This window comes from Hemicordylus capensis, chromosome 3 (assembly GCF_027244095.1).
Source record: "Hemicordylus capensis ecotype Gifberg chromosome 3, rHemCap1.1.pri, whole genome shotgun sequence".
Lineage (NCBI taxonomy): Eukaryota > Metazoa > Chordata > Lepidosauria > Squamata > Cordylidae > Hemicordylus > Hemicordylus capensis.
In genome coordinates this window covers 109,638,293-109,664,240 of record NC_069659.1, presented here as the reverse complement: position 1 = coordinate 109,664,240, position 25,948 = coordinate 109,638,293, and the positions used below count along the sequence as shown (strand labels likewise).

At 43.0% G+C, this 25,948-nt stretch overlaps 1 long non-coding RNA gene across 1 annotated transcript in view; it reads right to left on the bottom strand.

Annotated features, from left to right (window-relative positions):
- LOC128348983 (uncharacterized) overlaps window positions 1-21,823 on the bottom strand; it is a 54,066-nt gene extending 32,243 nt beyond the window's left edge. The window contains exons 1-2 of the long non-coding RNA XR_008318468.1: window positions 21,621-21,823; window positions 3,301-3,423 (exon numbers count right to left, since the gene is read on the bottom strand). This is a non-coding gene — a long non-coding RNA (uncharacterized LOC128348983). The remainder of the gene's footprint in view (window positions 1-3,300; window positions 3,424-21,620) is intronic.
- Between the last annotated feature and the right edge of the window lie 4,125 nt (window positions 21,824-25,948).

Sequence of the window (25,948 nt, the reverse complement as noted above, 5' to 3'; positions counted from 1 at the left end):
CATGAGCAGGGCCTGAGATGATGAGTGGAAGGCCCTGGCAGATTCATATGGGTGAATGTGGTCCATCAGGTACTCTGGCCCCAAGCCATGTAGGACTTTGAAGCTCAATACCAGCACCTTGAATCTAGCCTGGAAGCGGACCGGTAGCCAATGAAGCTGATGCAGGATGGGAGTGATACTCATGAAGCGACTAGCACCCATGAGCATCCTTGCAGTAGCATTCTGAACCAGCTGAAGCTTCTGAACAGTCTTCAAGAGCAGCCCCACGTAGAGCACATTGCAGTAGTCCAATCTGGATGTTACCAGTGCATGATTGACTGAGGTCAGGTCCAACTTCTCCAAGTAGCGTCGCAGCTGGCGTACCAGCTGTAGTTGGTAAAAGGTGCTTCTGCACACCACTGCCACCTGTGCCTCCAAGGACAGTGTTGGGTCCAGAAGCACCCCCAAGCTGCAGACTGTCCTTCAGTAAGGCTTAGGACTTCTTCACAGCACTAGTGTATTCATTCAGATGCAAAAATAAGGCACATGCCCCACTGTAGGCAGGATTTTTGGAGTGAACCAAAGCTAAAGGCCTTTTATTAGGTAAGTAGGCTGCAACCAAAGCCAATTTCTTGTGTCTGGTGGATAAATCAGCTGAGCAAGCAGTAGCAATCCAAGGTATCTTTGCGCCTGAGGCAGGTTGCCAAATGCCACCCCTTCCTTCTCGATCTTGTGTGCTCACCTAGGCACGCACATTCATCTCTTATGATTGCTGCCTTCTTCTCCTTTACAGCAGCAATAGCCACTGTTTCATACCATCCACGCTCTCTTCTGCCTTCCCCCCTGCAACTGGGCTGATAAGGAGAAGGGGAAGAAGAAATGAGGAAAGGGATATAGAGTACTGGAGAGAGTTATCTAATGCCCTTTCCTCAGATTCTCTTCTGCTTCCTCCCACTATCAGCCCAGTGGTGAGAGAGGGGGCAGTGAAAGCAAAAAGGAAGAAGTCAGGAGAAGAGATAAGGCCCTTTGCTGAGAGATGGCTGTGCCACAAGCTCTTCAGATGGTGGACGACAGCAGAAGGCGATTGGTGAGGTGGCAGGAGGAAATGGGGATATCCTGCTGCCCTGGTGGCATCCCAGTAATTTGCTGCTTGAGGCAACCACCTCACCTTGTCCCATGGAAGAATCATCCCTTGCTCTTGCATGTCACCCCCTCATTCTTCTTTTCTCCAGGCTAAACAAACTCCAGGCATTCCTTGTACGACTTGTTCTCTGGAGCCCTGAGCATCTCTATTGCCCAGGGATGTGTGAACCAGCTCAAAATTGAAGCAGGCCGAGGCTGTAATTTGGGAGACAGGCAGGAGGTGGCTTGATGGTGGGACCGGGCTGGGCTCGATTGAGCCTGAGTGGGCGGCTCGAATCCAGTCCTGATTTGAGCCAAATCAGGCCAGCCAGCTCCATGTACATCCCTACTATTGCCTTCCTCTGTTTTATTTTGTTTATTAGTGTTTTATTTTGTCTACATATCTCTGGTGCCCTGAGTTGGACCCATTACTGCCAATGAAGTCTGACTACTGTGGAATAGAGTGGGACTATTTCTTATATTTTGGAAACGATCGTTCTATTAATTCAGCCTAAAATTACAGTAGCATTTTTTGCAGCTTAATCCCATTACTGACTCATATTCAACTTGTGATCAACTGTGATCTTGAGATCCTTTTCAAATGTGCTACTTCCAAGCCAGGTATCCCCCATCCTGAATTTGATCCCACCCCCCATCCCAAGTACAGAACTGTGAATTTGTCTCTGCTGTATTCCATTCTGTTAGTTTCAGCTCAGTTTTCCATTCTATCTTTTTGAATTTTATTCTTCTGTCTACTGAAGTGTTACTTATCTCTTTCAGTTTTGTGTCATCTTCAGATATGATGATGATCCCTTCCACCTTCATTTAAGCCATTGATTAAATGACACCTACTTGAAATCTCCTTTCAGTTTGATGAGGAGTCATTGATGAGCACTCTTTGAGTAAGGTTTTTTCAGCCAGTTGTGAATCCACCAGACAGTCTTATTTTCAAGCCCACATGCGGCCAATTTGCTAACCAAAATATCATTGATCAAACACTTTGCTGAAATCAAGATAAACTACATCCACAGAATTCCAACAATCCATTAAGTAGTAACCCTTAAAAAAAGAGATAAGATTAGTCTGGCAGGATTAAACTTGACAAATCCATGCTGCCTTCTACTAATCAGTGCATCATTATCAAGATACTTAGGGATCCCAGCTTTATAATATGTTCTAACATATTTTCTTGTACTGAAGTCAGACTGGTGGTCTGTAGTTTCTTAGCATCCCCCACCCCCTTTGAAAACTGGAACAATAGCTGGTCATCTGCAGTCTTGTGGCACCTAATCCATTTTCCAGGATATCTCAAAGATTCTGGGAATCCACCAACAACTCTGTTTATTATTTATTTATTTATTAGATTTATATACCGCCCTTCCTAAATGGCTCAGGGGTGTTTACAACATGGTAAAAACAATTAAAACAAGTTAACAGTTAAAATCAAACTATAAAAACAGAATAAAACCAATTAAACAATTCAAACAGCTAAAAAACCCTGGAAAACAAGGGCGGCAATTTAAAACAATTTTAAACAGTTTGTCAATCATTTAAAAACCCTGGAAGGCCAGGCTCCTGTAGGACAGTAATGATCTCAAATTATGGATATCTGCCAGGAGTGCATTCCACAGTCCAGGAGAAGCTACAGAGAAGGCCTGCCTCTGTGTCACCACCAGAAGAACTGGTGGTAACTGGAGATGGACCTCCTCAGATGACCTTAACGTGTGGTGGGGATCATATAGAAGAAGGTACTCTTTAAGATAACTTGGACCTAAGCCATTCAGGGCTTTAAAGGTAATAACTAGCACTTTGTATTTTGAAACATGTCGGCAGCCAGTGTAACTGTTTCAAAACAGGCATAATATGGTCTCTCCGGGTTAGCCCATAGACCAATCTGGCTGCCACATTCTGAACTAACTGAAGTTTCCGGACTACGTACAAAGGCAGTCCCACGTAGAGTGCATTGCAGTAGTCGAACCGGGAGGTTACCAGCTGATGCACCACTGCTTTGAGGTCATCTTCTTCAAGAAATGGGTGCAGCTGTTAAATCAGCCAAAGCTGAGAGAAAGCACTCCTGGCCATGGCCTCCACCTGAGATACCAGAGTGAGGCCTGGGTCCAGGAGTACTCCCAAGCTGCGCACCTGCTCCGCACCTCTGGGGGAGTGTAACCCCATCTAGTACAGGAAGATCTAACTCACCCGTCAGATTCTGAGCCCCCACAATGAGCACTTCTGTCTTGCTTGGATTCAGCTTCAGTTAGTTCTCTCTCATCCAGCCCATTACTGCATGTAGGCAGGCATTTCGAGAATCAATGCCATTTCCTGAAGATGGAAAGGAGAAGTAGATTTGGGTGTCATCAGCATACTCTTAACACCCTGCACCAAATCTGATGACCTCACCCAACGATTTCATGTCGATATTAAAAAGCATTGGTGACAGAATGGAGCCCTGGGGGACTCCATATAACAGCTCCCATTTTGAGGAGCAACTGTCACCAAGCTCCACCATCTTGAATCTACCCGAGAGATAGGAGTGGAACCACTGCAAAGCAGTGCCCCCTATCCCCAACTCCCTCAGGCAATTCAGAAGGATACCATGGTCAATGGTATCGAACGCTGCCGAGAGATCCAGAAGAACCAGCATAGTCACAGTCTCTCTGTCGACTCCCCAGTAAAAGTCATCCATCAGGCCAACCAAGGCGGTCTCAACCCCATAGCTAGCTCTAAAGCCAGTTTGAAATAGGTTTTATTACCCTAGGATGCAATTCATCTAGCCCTGAAGACTTGAACTCATTTAAGGTAGGTAGATATTTACTGACCAACTCTTTATCTATCCTGACCACAGATCAGTCACTCTGCTTTTGTGGGGTTACATGCAGTTCTCTTTTTGGGATACGATGGAGGCAAAATAAAAATTGAGCAGTTCTGCCTTCTCTTTGTCACCTCAAATGAGGACTTGCTGTGTACTCTCAGCAGGCATTTTCTAGGTGGATGACATCAAGGGGACTCCCAATACAGGCTAACAAACACATATTATATGGTGAAAAAGAGTATCCAATACTTCATACTTGAAACATGCTTATCTCATTTTTATCTCATGTTTGTTTAGGGTTCATGGCTCACTTTGGTGCAACAGGACTGGTTTGTGAACATTAAAGTCTGTGCCTAATGCTCACTTACAAATAAATTGGGCTGTAAATAGCTTAATCATCTCATTGACAACCCACTAACATATTTAGAAAATCATAAAGGATCACTGATAAAAGAAGAGAAGAATATTTCAAAGGAATGGTCAATGTAATATCTGGGTCACCTTAGCAGCTAGATTGGGTAATTATGTGTGCTAGGATTTTTGTGGCTTGAGAAAATAATTTCCAAATGGGAGTGGAAACATTTTTGAGTGTTTTGCAAGTGCCATTTCCAAAGTTTCTGATAACGGAAAGATTGACCTTTAATAATGGAGTCTTTTATTTGAGTGAATCCCCATGGCTCCTCAGCAACACTGTCGTTGCTGTGAATGCCTTAACTACCAGTAAATGAGTGTGGCACAATCTCATTTCAGTCAAAATATTTTTAGGTGAGTGTAATTTAATCCCACTGGTTCTAAAAGATGCTCTTGGTAAGCACTCTGTAGTGTATCACTTGATTTTCGTTTCCAGAGTTCATTTAAGTTCCGTTTCACTCATCTATCAGCTAAACCTCAGATGCTTTATAGTGTAAACAATATCCCTTAAATCGAGCCTGGTAAGTAACTAACACCCTCTAAATTCTCTGCTCAATAGCTCCCATGAGTTTATGAAAGTTAATGTGATTGAGCAATGACTTGACTACCTATCTATTGCTATCTGTCAGAGCACTTTAAAGAAGGTGTTGACAACATCCATTCTGAGGTATTTCATATAAATTTATTGAAAGCGATTTTCTCAGCACTGGAAAACATGCCGATTTTTCATCTTTACTGAATAAGCAAGTTCATTTTAGCATTAAATTGAAGAGTTTTCAGGCTCAACTTTCCTAACACCTTCACTATCCTCTTTACCTTTTCCTTTAGTGATGTAAAAATTCGTTCAGGAGTGAATTATAGCCAAGTTGTCCTGGCATAACTGTGCCTTCAGCTGGGTCTGAATCCTTTCTTCTTAAGATTTAAGGGGGCTATAAATGGTAATAGCAGTAAGTGACTTTATCAACACTTTGATTATGCAATACTGATTTACATATAAACTGTTTTTGTGATGATATCATTTACGGTACAAAACATTAGTATACTGCTTTTTAACAACTAGGGTTGTGTGTGTCCCCTCCCCCCCACCGTTTTGTTTTGGCCAAAATCTGAAAAACTCCCATTTTGTTCTTTGTTTGAAATCAACCAATCCAAAACACCCAATTTTGTTCTTTGTTCGAGATTGCAAAATCCGAATCTGAAACATTTTGTATTTTTAAAAAAGGCCCCAAGGCAAAACTAGTGAGTGGGGATGGTAGTGCCCAATGGGTGAAGCTACCACCTAATTTTCAGAGAAATTGGGCAAAGGGCTAATTTTTGGTGAATTTTTGAAGTGTAAGATTTTTCTCTTAGGGAATAATGGATGTTTTAGCAAAAGTATAGCTTCATGGGGTGTGTGTGTGGCCCAGAGCAGAGTAGGGTGGGTGGTAGTGCCCAGTGGGGGCAAGGAAGCTACCACATTTTTTTTCAAATGAATTGGGCAAAGGGCTGATTTTTTTGTGGTTTTTTTTTTTTTTGAAGTTCATGCATCTTTAAGGTTTTCCCCAATAGGGAATAATGCAGCTATCAGTAGCCCCATAACTCTAACTGGGGGGCACTGGGGTGACCTGGAGTGAGTGGTGGTGTAGTGCACCTAGGGTGCCAACCACCCCCATACCCACAATCCCGTGGGTTACAGGGTTTGGTTGTTTCTGAGGTGTTCTGAATGTAGATTCTCTGGTAGCATATGAGAGAGGATTCATGGTTTGTCATTGAATATCTCATATGCTACCAGAGAATCTACACTCAGAAACAACAAAACCCAGTACCCCATGGGTTAGCAACTCATGGAGGTGGCTGGCAACCTTTGTGCAATGCACCACCACTCACTCTGGGCCACCTCAGCACCCCCTCAGTGCAGTTATGGGGCTGTTGAAACCTCCATTGTTCCCTATGGGATAAAACCTTAAAGACGTGTAAACTTCAGAAATCAATTTAAAACCAGGCCTTTGGCTAACTCCTTTGCAATCTGGGTGGTGGGCAGGCACCCCTTGGGGTGCTAATGTCCAACCCACTGCTCTACCCCCTTTCTGCCCCAAATTTGCCACAAGACACACAAACTTCAACAATGCATAGAAAATCATTGCCAGGCAGCACACACAACAACAGAGAAGAGCAGACTAGCAGAGCTTCTTAAAGAACCAGGTTTCCAAATCAAGCATCAGATGCAGCAAACTTCAGCCAACTGTGGCATCAAGTGTGCCCTGCACTCCCTCCTCCACCAAGCAAGCAGTTATCATTCACAGACATTTTTTTCAACACATCAACAACAGCAGAGCTTTACAAAGAACCAGGTTTCCAAAGCAAAATCACACAGATGCAGCAGAACAACAAACCATCCTAGGCAGGCAAGCAGGCATTTGAATTGGATTACACTTACACACACACACACACACACACACACACACACAGAGAGAGAGAGAGAGAGAGAGAGAGAGAGAGAGAGAGAGAGAGAGAGAGAGAGTAACTAAATAGGGAGCAGAAAGGGAACAGAGAGACACAATATAACTATAGCTACACAATAGCTAGATTCTCCCACACAGAACTCCTGTTTAAACTTCCTCTAAACTAAACTACAACACAGAATTTTTAAAATTCAATTGCAACCCCAAACCTCCCTCCAACTTGCCTCCTCACTCACTCAGGACATTGCTGGCTGCTGGCACAGGGCACAGTCAGGCAGAGATTCTCTCAAGGGGGTGGAAAAAAAAATCTTCTGGAACAAAAAAGCTAGCAATGCAGCAGCAGATTAATCCATTTCCAGGCTGGCATGCAGAAGCCATAGCAGGCTTGCATGCTGGGCTCAGGTTGGCAGCAAGGCAAGCACGGCATCATGGAAACTTGAGTTTAGACATACAATGCAAAACAAGTTCTTTCATTCTCTCTTGAATGAGGCAGCCAGAAAGGCAGAAGCGACCGAGTAACTAACTTGAATGAATTGAACCAAACTCCCCCCTGCCCGCCACACACACACACCCTCAAAGCAATTAGCCCAGACAGAGTGGAAACAGGGCATTGTTTGTTAGAGCTGGCAATGGTTAATCAGAATTTCTTAGCACAGCACACAATTGCATTACAATACAACCCATTCCAAGGAAATGAGCTTGCGGGGGGGGGGGATGTCCCATGGGGACATTTATCTGTTTACATAGACAAACAATAACTAAGTAAGTAAGTAACTAAATAAGTCCTCTCTCTCTGGCCTGGCCTGCAGCACCTCCTCATTGGAGCCTCAGCAAAGGCATGGAGGCAATGTGGGGAGCAGGGCAGTTTTAAGCAGCACTCGGACCCCCATCTCCGGATCAGGCTCTGCTGCAAGCCACCCACTTGATTGCCCGGGAGAGCTTCCTCCTCCTTCCTCCTCTGGCCCCGTCTCATCATTAGCCAGAGGTTTAAATACTTGTCAGCATTCATAGCAAGTCTTGTGAGAGCCCCAAGTCCTGTCTTGAGAGACTTCCAACTCTCACAAGACCGAGTGAGTCCTGGCAACCATGTTTGGGCCCTGCTTCCCCACCCAGCCTTGGGGCTCCACTGTGGCGGCTAGGATTCTCCACTGCCAACCCATCGCTGCCATCCCCATGATGCTGCTCTGGGATCTCAGGCAGGAGTTTGGGGGCTTGTCTTGACTGGGGTTTGGGCAAAGTATTACAAGTAAGATCTTTCCCAGTCCCCAGTGGGCTCACAATCTAAAAAGAAATACAAGGTAGACACCAGAAACAGCCATTGAATGGATGCTGTGCTGGGGTTGATTCAACTGGAACTGAGTCCAGAACTGAATTTATCCCCAACAATGGCTGGAAGCATGGGTACCTGTGAGGAATGGAGTGTGGGAAGGGAGGCCATTCTCTGCCCCTTGGATTCATGGCCAAGTTAATGTGGAACATACGTTTACATAATTCTATGCATATATTGATATGTATATACTTTGCCCCTGACCTGGAAACATTCCTGGAGATGCCCTAATCTGGAAGGGGAATCTCCAGCTATGTTCACCAACATAGTCTATCATATCAGAGGCAAACACAGGCATACGGCTTCCTTATGTATGGAACTTCAATAAGAAGGCTGTGTAAAGACTTAGTTACAATATGAAGAAATATGCTACTTTGTCATATTCTTTGAAACAAGTCTCTGTACTTTTGCTGACCTGTTGTTATAGAAGGCATGGGACTGGAAATGGCACATAGTATAATTCTGTTCTGCCACATTACTACTCTACAGAGAGTCTACAACAGACCTAAAATTATTGAGGGACTTTAAGAATGCCAGACAATATTTCTCTGCTGTGTTAGGCTGGGAGAGTGACAGCTCAAGAACAGAATGCAGGCTTTTAGTACTAGCTATTTATGAACAGAAAACAAAAAGGAAATGATCCTACCCTTCACTGCTGATCCCAGAAACACTTGTTGAGAGGAGTGAGAACAGCACTGGGGTGTGGTGGTGGTGGGAGGATAACCTCTTTATAGATCTACAGGGCAGATGGCACAGAAAGCATGTGGTCTGTTCTTAATCTATAGCTCTCCCAAACGTAACACCACAGGAAATGTGATTGAAGCATGCTATTAAATGTTATCAGTGAATAAAAGACATATCCAATGGCTTATTGAGGGATGAGGCTGCTTTGAGTATGAGCAGTGTGCTTGCTCTGCTCTTCAGTAGCTTGAATAGGGGATGGTGTGATGAAATGAAACTTCAGACATCATGTTCTCATGCAAAGCAAATGTGTGTGTGACTGTGTGTATGGGAGCAGCATCACATTGCTAAGTATGCCTCCCTCATTGAGGCATTCACTGGTCACACTCCTGTGCATTTAACATTTGCCTGTAGATGGCAGTATTGAGTGAAAGAAGGGAGGAACCCTCTCAATGAGGAACCCTGCTGATAACTGAATGCATGTAGCCTAGCAGTATGGCCAATGGGTATGATGACTGGGAGGCTTAGCTAGTGTGTGCAATCCTTCTCCCCCTTGTGTTCACTCTATCCAGGGACATGATGTCTGAAAATGGCTTCTGATATTAACTGTCTTGCCTGGGCAGTTGAGCTAAATAGGGTATTTCACTTCCCCCTGCTCCACCTCTACATACAACTGCCAGCATCACTCAGAGTTTTAACAGCACCTCTGAGTATGGGCTCAGTATTGGCTTTATCTTTTACTGTTCTCTTCTTTTTATTCCCCATATCCAGTATGTTGCCAAATCCATAACTTCTCCCTTTACAATATTGTAAGTATGCAGCCTTTCATCTCTATTTCTTTGGCAAAAACTCTAGTTCATTTCTGCTAATTGGGCCAAGAGGCCCCTTTTCAAGTGGTGATTCTCCTGTATTTAGCAGAGCGAGCGAGCAACTCTTTCTCTTCCATCTAGGAAAGCATCTCTCCCTGTAGCTGTTACTGGTGACTGCCTTGTGTTTATTTTTAGACTGTAAGACTACTCCCTTCTTAAATCTCTGTTCTAGCTTTCTGTCTGTTTCCAGATCCAGCACAAGTTGCTGTTTTATAGCTGCTTCCCTTACAAACACAAAGTAATCTTATATAGATTTAACTAAGAGTTTATTCAGAAACAACTCCATTTTCTCCTTCTTTCCCCCCTCCCTTTACCTTTCTGACTCCACCCCCCACACTCTCTACAGGATCCCCACTGGGACAAATGCCTAAAGAACAAAATATAAAATATACTGGATAGAATAAAACACATCCCTCTCCTTTATAACAGCCAGAATTGAATTGATTTAAAATCAATGAGAAAGGTGGTCTCCTGCCACGTACGCTTCTCCTAATTCTTGGGTTCTCTGGCACAAAAGATACTAGTGATGTTCTTTCTGGTAAGGAGGATTGTCCATCACTTTCATCAGCCTCCTCTGTGAGGTCAAAACTGGAGGCAAGATCAAAGTCCTCTCCAGTTTATCTCTTGAGATGAGACTCCCTTCCCTTTTTTCTTATAGTATGCATGCTGGAAAGTCTCGAACAGTTCCATTTCTTTCTATTATCTAATATGACAGAATCTCCTTGGATTTTGATTATTTGATTTGGTCCAGGATATCAGAAACATCCCTTTCTCACTTTATAAGACCACCATACTTGAACAAAGTTGCCCACCTGAAATGTTCACTGTTTTGTATGCCATTTCTGATCCTCATACAATTTGTATTTTTGTTGCTTCTCCCTTGCCGGATCACGAATCTCTGCATCCTCAGTGGTAAGATGGCATAGAAAACCCTATCAATTGTTGCCATTGGGTATGTTTGGTGATAGTTTTGTGTCCTCTCAGCAGTTCAAATAGTGATTTTAATGTAGTGGAATGAGGAGTAGTTTGATAACCAAAGTTTCACAGATTGCCTTTCCAGGATTGTTGTTGCATTCCTTCATTATTTCCACTAGCCATTCCCTCGAGGATGGTACAGTGAAAGCGTCTTGTGTTTTATCCCATAGTTATGCAAATATTGCTCCATTTCAAATGAGGTAAGCTGTGTCCCATTGTTAGCAACTAGTTCTTTAGGAAAGCCTTCTCTTGCAAAAACTGCAAGCTATGAATTGGGTCTCTTTGTAATAATGTTGTCAGCAAATTAAACTTCTGGCTATCTGGAATAGTCACCCACCATCACAAGAACAAATCTTTGGTTTGTGGGTTGGTTATAAAGGTAAAGGTAAAGTGTGCTGTCAAGTCGATTTCAACTCCTGGTGCCCACAGAGCCCTGTGGTTTTCTTTGGTAGAATACAGGAGGGGTTTACCACTGCCTCCTCCAGCAGGGATTCGAACCGGCAACCTGCTACTTGTTAGTCAAGCATTTCCCTGCTGCAAAGGCCTCATTATATCCAGAGAAAGTTTTTCCCAGGAGTCAAGGGGGTGGCAAAAGTATTCTATGACTTGTCAGATACAGCACAAGCCAAATAGTGCATGATCACATCTTCAATGTGTTTGTCCATATCTGGTCACCAAAAACTTCCTCTGATTTGCCTTTGAGTCAAGCTCTTGCCCAGGTGCCATTCATGGGCAACTTTGATCACTTTTGCTTGTAAGAAGGTTGGCACCACCAAACCATCAGTTCTCAGCACTAGTTCATTGAGAAGAAACATCTCACTTGCTGTCTGGAGATGTTCAGGCACCTTGTTTTTGCATGGCTATCCATTAGTTATGTAAAGTTTAAGTTCAATAAGCACAATCGGCACTGAGGGCCGCTGTCCATTCAGAAGACATTAACACAAAACATAACAGATACTGGATAGAACACAACATCTGCCCCTCTCCAGCCCTGAATTAAGCCCATTCCCTAGCGCCTGAGGCAGTTTTGTGAACCACTAGCCCCTCTTCACACACTCCAGTGCATACATTGCAATTGGTGGAGGTAGTGGTTTGGCACAGGGGAAATGTGTTAACCCTCTTCTGCCATGCACCATATTCCTAGGCCAAATCGAGGACTCCTGTGGCTAATCTTTAAGGATATAAGATCCATTTCCACATTAAATCCATCTTGCAATGATGGCCTGAATGTCATGTGTTGTTTGGTCCTTAGGGACACATGAAGATGCTGAAGGGCTGCATCAGTTTATAAGGATCTCACTCTTCTCAAATGTCATGCAAATGAAGGTGAGAAATGCCACTGGTCTCACCTGGCAGCAGGATTGAGCCTGTAGTTTTAGATTTAGTGTGTAAAGTATTTTAAGTTGAGGATCTATTAGAATAGAAGAAGGATGCTATCAAAGCCTAGGAAATTTACCTTCACCTGGGAAAAGGGAGAAAAGGTTATACGAAAACTGCAGTCTTGCTCCTTCATCTTTTCTAAAATAAGTTTGATCCCAGAGTGTCTACAGCTCACAAATGTATATAAGCAAGGAGTCTTTGACACCAGCTTTAACTTCCTTTAGCAGTGAGCTGTGGGAGCCAGGGGGAGAATGCATTAAAAGGCAGAGTACCTCAGTATTTGATTTGGTCTCCAAATAATGATTTCCTCTCCTTTTGGGCCAGATCAACCCTTCTTTAGAATATGCATTAAGGCTAACTGTAAGCAGCCGTGTCAGAGGGCAAGTGGGGGCTGTTTGAAAGTCACAGGTTCCAAGCTGCACTTGGGTTTTCTTTCTTTCTTTTTTTTTAAGAGTCATTGTTTCTCTCTCCCCCATCTAACTTCGAGAATGTGAAAATAATCAGCTTAGAAAATGTACTTCAGAACAGTACCATGTGCGTCCTGAGGGATCATCAGAATGGGCTGGAAGCTGTGGAAGGAAGAAGTGTCAAAGTAAGAGGAGAGAAAAGTACAGAACAATGCACTTTGATTAAAACTTTCCTTTGCCTTCCAGCTCAGAGAGCTGCTAGAAAGAACTGATCGCTAGGTGGGATAGAGAAAAATATATTTCAAACCATTGCGACTTTTGCTTTAGTTTTTAAAAGGAGTTTTCATTTGAGGCTACAGGAGAAGCAGTGGTGTGATTGAAGTAGAGGGGCAAAGATTGGAGCTGGCAGAAAAGACTGGAGGCCCAACCCAGAGATCTGGTATCTGGGTTAAGTATAATAACAGTTAATCTGCTGGTGGTGCTAGCGGAGCTGCCTTCTGTAGTTAAATGCTTGAGCACTTGCTTTAAATCTCGGAGATCCCAAGGTAGTTTCAGCAGCAATATCTATAATTAATTGCATGTGTAATGAAGTCCATTTGGGAGGCCTGTGATGACTCGCCTCTATGTTACCCGAAGACATTACAATATCAATAGCACCAGTAATTTTAATTAAAACTTTGAAATGTTGGTCTGTTGAAATATTCATTATTGCACTTGATTAGGTTGTTTTGTAATCTTCTGCACTTTCTTTTCGTTACATATTACCATGACTTTGCAAAACGAGGCTAGCGGCAGAAAAGCACATAGAACTTCTGCCGGGTGAGTGGCCTCAGATGTTTTTTGTGTAGATTAAAAATGGCATTAAAAATGTACTAACAGCCAGTCAGGCATATAGGCAAAAGCAGCTCTGATCAAGATGCTATTCCTACTTGACAGGTAAGCCTAGACATTTCTTGTGGGTAAGAATTGATTATGAATGGGCAACTTGCTGAGTACCAGAAATGATATGCATGTTGTTGTGGGTTTGTCTTGATTACTGAGAATGGCCCTATCATCAAGTAACTTAGGGAAGTAAGAATATGAATATACCTTCTGTGATGACTGGACATCTTTCCCCTCTGCCTTTGGGGAGATAGCCAGATTGATTAAGTGCTGTCAAGTTGGTGTCGACTCTTAGCAACCACATAGCTAGATTCTCTCCAGGATGATTTGTCTTCAGCTTGGTTTTTTAGGTCCCTCAGTAGTTCATTCATTGCTGTCATAACCGAGTCCATCCTCATTGTTGCTAGTTGTCCTCATCTTCTCTTTCCTTCAATTTCCCCCAGCATTATGGACTTCTCAAGGGTTTGCATAATGTGTTCAAAGTATGATAGTTTGAGCCTGGTCATTTGTGCATCGAGTGAAAATTCTGGATTGATTTGTTCTATGATCCATTTGTTTGTTTCCTTGGCTGTCCATGGTATCTCCAAAAGTCTTCTCCAGCACCAAAGTTTTAAAGCATCAATACTTTTTCTGTCCTGCTTCTTCCAAGTCCAGCTTTCTCATCCATAGAGTGTCACAAGAAAAACCATTGTCCGAACGATTATAATCTTTGTAGGTATAGACATGTTTTGGCATCTAAATATAGCCAGAAGGGCAGATAAATGATTTATAAGTTTGAATTTGCAATATGGAACTGTAGGAAGCAGATATTTTTAATGTGGAGATGGCTAAAGTTGAGTCATGGTTGGGGTGCAGATTTGCTTTGGGAAGCTGAAGCAGGATTAGCAGTGATGATGTCTAGCTTGCTCCTATCAGCCTCTGCTTATATATTTCTAAACACAGAGTTTACAATTAAATATTGTCCTGTTCAGAAAACGTCCCATCTTTTTTCAATGAATGAAGGCGGGAGGAATGGGATTGCTTCTGCTAGCCACACCTCTAAATAGAAGATGCTGGCTGGCCAGTACATTTGCCTAGATGTAGGGTGATCTGTATACTTGGCAGGCTTATTTGTACAATGTGAAACCCAAGGTAATCTAGGGCTCTAAATGGTGTGCATAAGCCCTTCATGGATATAGCTGGGCCCCTTCATAAAAATGGTAAAAACACAGCTGCCTGGCAGTTGGCCAATTGGTGCATTGGTGTCACAGTGTGATTTATTTATTTTGATTGATTGATTGATTGATTGTTAAATTTATATACTGCCTTTCATTCAAACAATCCCAAGGCGGTTTACAGAAGAATTTAAAAACAAGATTGTAAAAATGACACAATTAAAATATTAAGCTAAAAATAGAAAACAAATCTGATTAAAAATTTTAAAACATAAGCATAAAAACAATACAAAATACAAAGAGCAGCAGCAGAGACTATCATATAAAAGCTTGGGTAAAAAGCAAGGATTTAACATGCTTTCAAAAAGCTGTGATGGAGACTGAGGAGCGAATAACCACCAGGAGAGCATTCCAGAGTCTGGGGGCAGCAACAGAGAAGGCCCTGTCCTGCGTGCACGACAACCGAGCCTCCCTCATTGTTGACACCCAGAACAGAGTCCCCTCAGATGACCTCGTCAAGTGGGCAGCAACCCTTGGGGGCAGGCGGTCCCTCAGATATCCAGGGCCCAAACTGTTAAGGGCTTTAAAGGTCAAAACCAGCACCTGGAATTGGACCCGGAAACAAACGGGTAGCCAGTGCAGCTCTTTCAAAATGGGTGTGATGTTCTCCCATCAGGCAGCTCCAGATAAAACCCTAGCTGCCGCATTTTGCACTATCTGCAGTTTCCGGATGTTCTTCAAGGGCAGCCCCATGTAGAGCGTGTTACAGTAATCCAGCCGTGGCGTGACTAAGGCATGGGTAACTGTGGCCAGATCTGCCTTATTGAGAAAGGGACACATTTATGAGCCTCCTCTCCCTTTCACATTCACTGAATGCAGGGGGGTGTTTTCTGTATGACCACTTTCTTCTTCTTCTTCTTCTTCTTCTTTCTTGTTTACACAGTCAGACAGGTGTTATTGACTGGTTTGTTTTATCCAGACATCGAGTCCTTCCCAAGGACCTGGGATGCCAGAATTTTATTGTCAATGGTTATAGATATCGTCGCAGAATATAGGCTGTTCCCAGTAAAGCTGCTTTTTTTAATTGGCTGATGGTGATTTCTGTGGCCCCTCTGGTGTTGAGGTGCTCTTCAAGGTCTTTTGGAACTGCACCCAGGGCGCCAATTACCACTGGGATTATTTTGGTCTTCTTCTGCCACAGCCTTTCAATTTCAATTTGTAGATCTTTGTATTTGGTGATTTTTTCTATTTCTTTTTCTTCTATTCTGCTATCCCCTGGTATTGCTATGTCGATTATTTTGACTTGTTTTTCTTTCTTCTCGACTACAGTGATATCTGGTGTATTGTGTGGCAGATGTTTGTCTGTTTGTAGTCGGAAGTCCCATAATATTTTTACATCTTCATTTTCTTCAACTTTTTCAATTTGATGGTCCCACCAATTCTTGGCTACAGGTAGCTTGTATTTTTTGCAGATATTCCAGTGTATCATCCCTGCTACCTTGTCATGCCTTTGTTTGTAGTAGTCATGTGCACAGACCGGTTCGGAGGCCATTCAAAAGGCCTCCAGACTGGTCCGGACACGGGGTGGTTTTGGTTCGGGTGGGGGGTTCCAAGAGAGTACGGGGGGGGGGCTTTACTTACCCCCTCCAGAATTTTGCCATATTTCTTAGAGTAAGTGGGCGGCATACCTCTCTGCCGCCCGCTTCATTCCCTGTCCTCTCGGCGGCGCGGCTCGGCTTGACAGCTTCCTTGAAGTTCCTTCTACTTTGTCGAATTCTCAATCGGGCGGCAGGGTATCTCCCAGTCCCTGCCGCCCAGCTCTTCATTGTGCCCCGGCTCGGCTGGCAGCCGCCCCCTGAGCAACCTCAAGACCCCTGGCGCCCCTTCCCTTCCCATACACAAGGGGTCGGCAGGAGAGCTCCCGTGCCGACCCCGTCCCCTTCCCCGGCTGGGCTGCAAATGGCTTCTAGGAAGCAGCCCAGCCGGGGAAGCGGACGGCAGGGAGTTCTCCCGCCGCCCGCTCTCTAAAGTTTAAACTTTAAATTCAGATCGTCCATGTACAGCAGATGGTTGATTTTACTGGATGTTTTAGATGTTTGGTATCCGAGGCTTGTTTTGTTTAGTATTTGTGAAAGTGGGGTCATGGCGATTACAAACAATAGAGGGGATAGTGAGTCCCCTTGGAAAATGCCTCTTCTAATGCTAACCTGTCCAAGTGCCTCGCCATTGATTGTTAACTGTGTACTCCACATGCTCATTGCTTTTTAAATAAACATCTGAATGTTTTTGCTGACACCAGTTGTTTCTAAACATTTTAGTATCCATGTGTGAGGCAATGAATCGAAGGCTTTCTTGTAGTCAATCCATGCAACACTTAGATTTGTTTTTCTTCTCTTGCAGTTTTCTAAAATCATTTTGTCAATCAGCAGCTGGTCTTTTGTGCCTCTGGTGTTCGGGCAATTTCCTTTCTGTTCAACTGGAAGCTGTTTGTTAGTTAAAAAGTGTTGCATCACTTCATCTGCTATTATTCCAGTTAATAATTTGAACATGGTTGGCAGGCAGGTTATTGGTCTATAATTACTTGGAACTGCACCTTTTGCTGGGTCTTTCATAATGAGATGGGCTTTCCCAGTTGGTAGCCATTGTTCAATATCACCGCCTTTCATAATGTGATTGAACTGTTTTGATAGTTGTTTATGAAGGCTTGTTAGGGGTTTAAGCCAGAAGCCATGCAGGTCATCGTCGCCTGGCGCAGTCCAATTTTTAATTTTCTTTGCTCTTTCACTTATTAATTCTGGTGTTATTATTAGATCTTGCATTTGTCGGTTCCATTTTGGACCTCTTTCATCCAGCCTGCTTTTTTATTATAATCTATTGGATTGTCCCATAATTTCCGCCAGAATTGCACTGTTTCTTCTTTATTTGGTGTTTCTACGTTTCTTGCAGTTTCTCCTTCTGTGCTTTGGTAGAAACGTCTCTGATTCAACTGGAATTGGAGATTCTGCCTGTGTTGTGTAATTCTGGCTTCATATCTGCTAATCTTCTTTGACACTGCTGTTATTTGCTGCTTTATTATTTCCAGGACTTCTCTAATAATCCTTGAATCTAGGTGGTATTTTTGGATCAGATACTGTTGGGTGTTTTCATTCTTCAGCTTCTTGTCTTTCATATCTTTCAATTTACTAGCATCTGATCTAAGCCTGGAGATTTTATTTTCTAATCTAATCTTCCATTTAGGTGATGTACTGCTTTCTTTTTTTACAGGTCCACTGATCTTATATCCGAGCTCTTATGTTGTTATTGTTGCTGCACTGTACATTAGTTGGTTTCTTTCTTGCAAATTATTGGTTGTTATTTCTGCAAGTGCAGCATTGACATCTTTTAATGCCTGAGCAAGTAGTTTTTTGGCAATTGTTTTTAGAGCGGGAAGTCGAACCCTGGTGGTTGTTTGGTTCATGTGCTCAGTTATTTTTTGCTTTAGTTCTTGTTGCTTTTCTGTTAAACGGCATTTGGGTTTTTGAGGTGAAGGCAAAGGGGAGGTTGCCTGGTTTTGATTTTGAAACAGTTCAGCAACGGTGGTATCCTCTATTTCCAACACCTCCTCCATCTGCGCCTGAGGAACTGCTTCAGTTGGTGGTAATTCTTCTTCCATATCTTGAGCCTGTGTTGCTCTTTGCAGTTCTTCCAGCTCAACTCCTGTGAATACTTTATTTCTTCTTATGAATCTTCTCTGGTCTGCTAGTCTTTGTTCTGTTATTTCTGTATCTGGATGCTTCTCTTTCCAAATTTGGTACATTCTTTTTAAATAACCTCTTCTAGTTGGACTAGACTTGTAATAGCAGATCATTATTTCCTTGTTGGCATTTTTTGTATATTTTTTTCGGTTAAGCAACGTTTCTTCCAGTAGCTTTGCTGTCTCCAGCCCTGGTTGCTCAACTGAAGATCCTGAGTCCTGTAGCCCACTTGCCACCAGATGTCCAGGGAGTATAGCACCTGGCGCGGTCCTTGTTGACCCGGGCGACGACCAATCCGGTATAGATTTATTAAAGTTACGTCTCACCATATTGTTGATGGGAGAGGCACTCTTTGTCTGGCTCCTCTGGAGAGACCTGTCCAGTATGGTTGGACCTCTGGCATAGCTCTCACCTTCATTAGAGAACACAAGCCCCACAACCACAGCAAGGTAGTGCCTCACTGGGCACTAATTATTATTATTATTATTATTATTATTATTATTATTATTATTATTATGGTTTACACAGAGAAATAATAAATAAATAAGATGGATCCCTGTCCCCAAAGGGCTCACAATCTAAAAAGAAACATAAGATAGACACCAGCAACAGTCACTGGAGGTACTGTGTTGGGGGTGGATAGTGCCAGTTACTCTCCCCCTGCTAAATAAAGAGAATCACCACATTAAAAGGTGCCTCTTTTTCAAGTTAGCATGTGTCCACAGGAAACTAAAACTGTAGCACTAGCTTTGGACCTAGGGTTCCCAGATGCGGACATTTACCCAGGATTTGAAACTATTACCCCCCACCCACCCCGCAACTATTTATGTGCTGGAAGGGGCTTCCAAATTTCCAGCAATCCTATTGCAAGTGTCAAATGGCTCAAAACAACCAGTGGCTGTTACCAGTGCATAGGCACATTGGAAACAATGGCTTACTCATGACATTTGCTGTGTGGCAGCAGGAGGAGATCGTTTCTATGCTGCTGCTATGCTAGCAGTTCCCATCTCATTTCCCGGCCATGTGTTTTTTGCAGCAACCTGCACCCTCATTTTCTCAGTGACTCACTGTGACTAGCCCACTGGCCCCAAGGAGGGACTTCTTCTTCTGACTGTGTCGTGTGTCTCTGTTGCTTTATAGCTGTGGTGCACAGCCAGTAAGCTCCCTCCAGCTCAGGAAACATATGCTTCCCCTATATGCACCACTGTGGAGGGGAGGCTAGTATTGAACTGTGGAGAAGGAGTGTGTCTGTTCCCCCAAAATGGCCCATGGGATTCTGTGATCTAGAGGTTATTGGTGTTTGAACTGTGTGGGAAGGGTTCTGTGGTGGTTTCCCTCCCCCTTGAAATGAAAATAAAATGCCCATTTGCCCCATAGGATTCTGAAATCCAGTCAGAGGAATGCTCGTGTTTCAACTGTGTGGGGAAAAAGGTGTGTGAGTTGTATTTATTCTCAAATTATCCTGCTTTTAGCAAAGCATGCATATATTATACCAATTTTATACACACACACACACACACACACACACACACACACACACCCCTTCCAAAAATGGCCCTTTCAAAAATTAGCATATGTAAATTTTCTGCAATTTTAAAATGCAAAATGGAGACCTTTTAGAGACTCTTTTTTGGGTGAAAAACACCACCTATTTCCACTTTTTTGGTGACAGACTTCGACTATTTTCATCACCTGGACCTGACAACCCTTTTTGGATTTCTCACTGTTCAGAGAACTGGGGAGCACCTAATTTCATTTTGGGTCATCTGCATAGTTTGATGGCCTACAGTCACACAATTTGTATCTCATTTTCAGGACCATGGTGAGAAATTGTTGGAGGAGAACTCCTTTAGGAGTAGCTTCATTTGAGCTGAGGCTTTGTTTTATAATCTCTTTTCAGTGACAAGGTTAAGGCCTGGAATGTGTGAGGTAATGTTAGGGGCACTTCTGACTATGTATAGAGTGTATCCTCTCCTCACCATTGTTAACTACCAGCAGCTCTCTAATCTGAGATTAAGAGGAGATTTTTTCCAGAATAGAAGATGTTTCTTCCAGGCAGTCCAGAGCCTCAAGACTTCCATTTAAGCTCTGTTTGCAGGTATTTTGCCATGTTCCTTTTGTGAAACTTTAACCCACCAGTATGAAAAATGTGAGTTATTCTTTAAAAACCATCAAACACAGTATTAGAAATAGTAAATATTGAAATAACGTAATGAAGTTTGATTTATTTTTTTAAACAAACTAGCAATATTACTTCTGTTCAGTAGACAGAGCAATGGGTACAGACTGCCCATGAGATAGAAATGGAGATCTCTCTCTCTCTCTCTCTCTCTCTCTCTCTCTCTCTCTCTCTCTCTCTCTCTCTCTCTACTGAACAGAATATTGCTAGGTGACTATAGAAGAACTAAGGGCCAACTTCATTGACTGTGTTCAATAAATAGAGCAATTCACCCAGGCAAGAGTGACAGAATAAGAGACACTTTCAGTTTAATATACCAGTATGTTTTTTAAAATCAAGATTCTCTAAGCTTCCACTGCACGTAAGTAGCAAGGTTGTCAAATTCATCATTTATTTTTAAAAGGAGGTTTATAATCTTCCTGCCATGAAGTCTCCTACAAAGTATACTTGAACAAGGTGCCTTTATGTTTCCTGTCCTATTGCTAAAAAAGAATTTTTCTTAAAGGCACCTTTGCCAGAATGGGTTCACATTTTAGAGATTTCATTTCAGAGACCCATTCTACCATCAGAAGCAGACTGGAGCTCAGGAATTTATGTGGGCCTTAATGCAGAGCTCACCCCTAGAGATGTATCCAAAAGCTTAGCCCTCTTCAACATTATGTTATACATACATACATTCATACATACATACTAGTATCTGTACACATATTTTTGTGTGAGTGACATGTGATGTATGCTCTGCCAAGCCAAGCCTCTAGGGGGCTTTGGTTGCTGTTTCATTTTAAGAAGCCGCTGCCTGCCTGTACGAGTTCTCTGTTAATAAAGAGCCTGTGACTGAGCATTTTGTCCAGTGTGTGTATGACCCACGGACTTAACTGTGGCGACGAGGATGGGATCCTCCTGGGATAGGAGTGCTGCTGTTTTCTGCACTGGAAAAATCCACAAGTGAGTCACTGTTATTGGTTATTTAGGCCCAGGGGCCTGGCAGAGGACTAGGCCGTACAAGGCCTTTTTGCAGCCAGTTAAGGGAAGGGCCCCTTGTAGGCGTGCAGGCAGGTGTGTGAGGTGGCCTCTTAGCCTCATGAAATAAATAGATATGAATTCCCAAAGAGCTCAGGTTGTGACTTCCAATCTTGTCTGGACCTTTTGAAGTCTGACCTGTGTAGAGATGTTATCAACAAACAAACTGACCAGATAAAGCTACGGAATTATTCCCAGCTGCGGGAACTGTGCGTAAACCAACCTGTTTTTGTTTGGGCCTACTTACCATGGTAAGGACAAGTGGACTCCAGGTACTGTCCTGGCAGTGAGAGGTCCGCGATGTCTCAGTTGCACTTGATGTCATCTGGCATCACCACATGGAACAGATCCAAGGTACAATTTCCACACAAAACTGTACACCACCATTGTCCCCACTGACTCCGCAGACACCACACCACATAAGAACAAAAGAACAGCCCTGCTGGAGGATATGCATAACCATGTATATTTGGAGACTGCAATTAACTAGGTTCTCCTGTATTATTCTGAAAACAACTCAATAGTAGCAAATGGCTTTACGAAGCACATTTTGCAAGTAACCTTTGAGAACCTGTTAAATCAGATTGAAGCCACTTCTAAGTATATAGACTTTATTAAGAAACAAAGATTGCCCACAGAATAAGCAATTGGGGGAAATAGGAGAAACTGGAAGTAAAGAAAGGCACACAGGAATTAAAATATTTAACAAACAAACAAACTAGCACTGTGTTTTACCTTAGTCTAGCAGTAGGCAAGTCCTTGGCTGAGGGAGCATTAATCCTTACAGTTTCTCCTTTTCTGGACACTAGTAACAGCTGGTGACATGGTGCCTGGTTGCTGGCAACTCACGACTGTACTGGTGCCAAATTGGAGGGGTTCTTGTTCCCTATTTTATAGTGATTAAAGAGGGGGAAGTCTTCCCCACTTTTCCAGAAACAGCTCTGGGATCCAATGGAAAGAGTCAGCACATTTCTGTTGTAACGCTGGTCTTAGGCCAACCCAGGGTAGAGGTTTTCCTTCTAAACTGGAGGTTCCTCCTCCTTACTGTTACTGAATTTACATGTCTAAAGATGAGTCCAATTTGAACTAGTCACTTATTGAACTGGTTACCTGTAGCTTGATGGCCCTTTCCCCTCAATAAAAAAAGTAAGGTACTGGCTTGATGGCCCTGTTCCCAAAGGGCTCACAATCTAAAAAGAAACATAAGATGGACACCAGCAATAGTCACTGGAGGTACTGTGCTGAGGTTGGATAGGGCAGTTTTCCATGTAGTGGAAGTGGGTATAGAAGGGACTATCACTTGGGAAACACAAGCCCAAAGCTTCAGGAGCTGCATGGAGTCACGTAATTCCTTGGATTGTGACTAATGTGACAAATAAATGTTCTGAAACATTGCTCTGAAGTGACAATATCCCAGCCTCAGCTCTGCCCGCCCCCCCTGCTCCGCCCAGCTAATATGAACCTCCTGGAGTCAGAAAAATTGGAATGAATGTGTTATCAGAGGAAACAAAAAAAGATTAATAGAATGAAAATCATGTCCTAATTAACTGCATTCAATCAATAGGGACGTAGAAATGTTTAATAGCAATACAGTTTGTGAGGGTAATTACAGCTGAATCAGCTAAGTATTTTTAATGCATTTAGATCTAAGCATCAAGGAAAATATGGTGTTAATGATAACCTAGTAGGAAATAACCAGTCATAAAATACTGAGATAATCTTCCTGATTACTTAATTCCAAACATGTTTAGCATTGAGCTATAAGAGTGGTTTCATGAAACCTGCTTTCAAAGAGGCTCTAAAAATGTGGGCACACATTTCAAATCTACTTTTATAGTAGAACCATAGAGCTGGAAGTAGGCACCTGCCATTTGTAAGGGTTAGCTGTAGAAACTATTGAGACTGGGTGACAAACACAGTAGCATAGCCAGTCTGGAGTGTGTGGAGGTGAGTACAAATGTCCCTTGGTCCAGGGGCCACCCTGTCTCTCAGGGCACCCACCCACCTCATTGGCTGGGAGAGGGCAGGCAGTGTGATCATGTTCCAATGCTGGCCACACCCCCTGTATTTATCTGCTGATGCTGGTGCAAGCGGCATGACTTGCACTGAAACCCGGAACTGCAGCCCTCCCTAACAGGTAGGCAGTGGGGAAGGTGGAAGCGGGGCGGGGGGTGCACAGAGCTAGCAGTGAGATGGCACAAAATTGGCAGTAACGGGGCCACCACCAACCTTCCTACTCCCCTGAGCAAACTAGATATGACAGTGGCAATTTTGATGTTTAAATCTGGATCTGTACCGATCAGCAATTACATAGAAGGAAGAGTTGGAGCGATCTGGTTTTAATAGCCTATGGGGTGTCAAACCCTGCCCACTTACAGCTTACCTTTCTGCCTCCTCAAGCTCTTTTCTCCTCAGCTGAACTTGAATACCAACAAGTTGTTCTAGTAAGAACTAATCTGCCTATTTTCCTTTCACTTTCTCTACAACTGGACTAAATTTGGTTCAAATTGAGGTCCACAAGTTAGATCTCTTGCACCTCAAATGTTCATGTGTCCACCGTCTTGTATCGGGGTGGATGACATTATAAAATACACCATTGAGGTGTCCCTGTGGGTCACTCACTACAACTGTACCAGATTTGGTTCAAATTGGCTAGACAGTCCTCAAGTTAATGCACGTGCCTCAAAAGTTTCTGCTTCTGCCATTTTGAATTGGGGTGTATGACATCATCACAAACTACACCATTTTGGCATCCCTATGTGTCCCTACAGCTGAAGTAAATTTGGTTCAAATAAGTCAAGCAGTTCACAAGTTAGCTCACTTGCACCTCAAAAGTTTATGTGTCTGCCATCTTGAATTGCGGTGGATGACATCATTATAAACTACACAGTTGAGGTGTCCCTATGTGTCTCAACAGCTGTAGCAAATTTGGTTCAAATTGTTTACGCGGTTAAGTTAGCTCACTTGCGCCTCAAAAGGTTTATGTGTCTGCCAGCTTGAATTGGGGTGGATGAAATCATCACGAACTATGCCATTGAGGTGTCCCTATGTGTCCCTACAATTGTACCCAATCTGGTTCATATTGGTCCAGGTGTTGTGAAGTTGATGCATGATGGGGGTCACACACACGGACACACAGAATGCTGAGTGATCTCAGAAGCCTACTGGAAAGTAGGCTAAAAATGAGCTTGACTGGGAGAAAGGTATTTAAGGAAAGGGGCTGTGTGTGAGGAAACAAGTGGGTGACAGAGGTATGATTTAGGAAACAAGTGAGTTTAGTTTGCTGTTAAAATTGGAGCCCTTTCTGAGTGATTGGGGCAGAGATTAGTTTAAATACATGGATTTTCTGCTTTTCTGATTATGTTGGCCGAGAATCCATATAGATTTATAACGAATGCAGGTGATGTATGGAGGAATTGCAGTAACCATAATTCACTGTTTTTTCTTTCTATATGAATGGCCTCAATGTATAATTTGTGAGTGGCATTCTTAGAGAATCCTTAACAGCTGCTTTGATTGTTCAACTCATAAATGATCTAAGATGTACCACTTACCAGGGCTTCTTAAGTGGATCTTTCAGACAGCCTATACCAATTATTAAATTCTGGTTGCTTGTGCTTTAAGGGTTTGACCTATTTTCACACTTTTGATAAGCTGTTTCTCAGCATATCATTAAGCAGGATTTCTCTTTATTCTTGAAAGGACAGGCTGAGTGGCCTTTATTTTGTCTGGCACTTTAATAATACCAGACTGTCAGGTGGGATGTTATCCATGAGTAAACTAGATGAGCAAAATCACAGTATGTGCATTAAGTATACTAATGTTAAGAGACCCAGCTGTCAGAATGGTCCAATGTTTTTGGCTCCTCTGATTTATCAGGAGCATTAATAGATTTTTTGATAAATCATAAATGGTTTTTAAAAAATCATAGCCAGATTTCTGATTATGTGCAAACAGGACACATAAAGGCCCCCTTCACATGCACAGCTAATGGCACGTGATGTGATTTCACACTTCTGGGAGTGCCTGTTAAGCAATCATGTGACCAGGAATGATTGTGTGGGTTTTCCTCACCTGACTGGCACTCACCCCCATGGCAGGATGCCAACTGGGTATGAAAGATCCACACCCTTGGTCCTGCTCATGTGGTGGCTAAATTCTAGTATTGGACTATGGGGAAGTGGTTCCCACAGTGAAGGGAGTGTGGGTGTAAAGTCACTAAAGTTTTATAAAGTTTTTCAGATCTTGTCCTAAATCCAGAGATTGTTGCCTACAGCACTGTGCATGAAAATCACCCCCAAAGCACATATGCAGTGATAATCTCAGACATATAATTCAGCCTTTATACATCCTATAAGGAAACTCCAGGTTCAAAGGCAGTATGCTACTGAATATCAGTTGCCGGGCAGCAACAGAAGAGATTACTATTGCCTTAATGTCCTCCTTGTGGCCTTCCCCAAGACAGCAGGTTGGCCACTGTGGGAAACAGGATGCCAGACCTGATTCAACAGAGTTCTGTGCTGCCAAAGGTAACTGTGCTGGTCATTTGCTTTGGCAATTTGCATAGGATGGAGG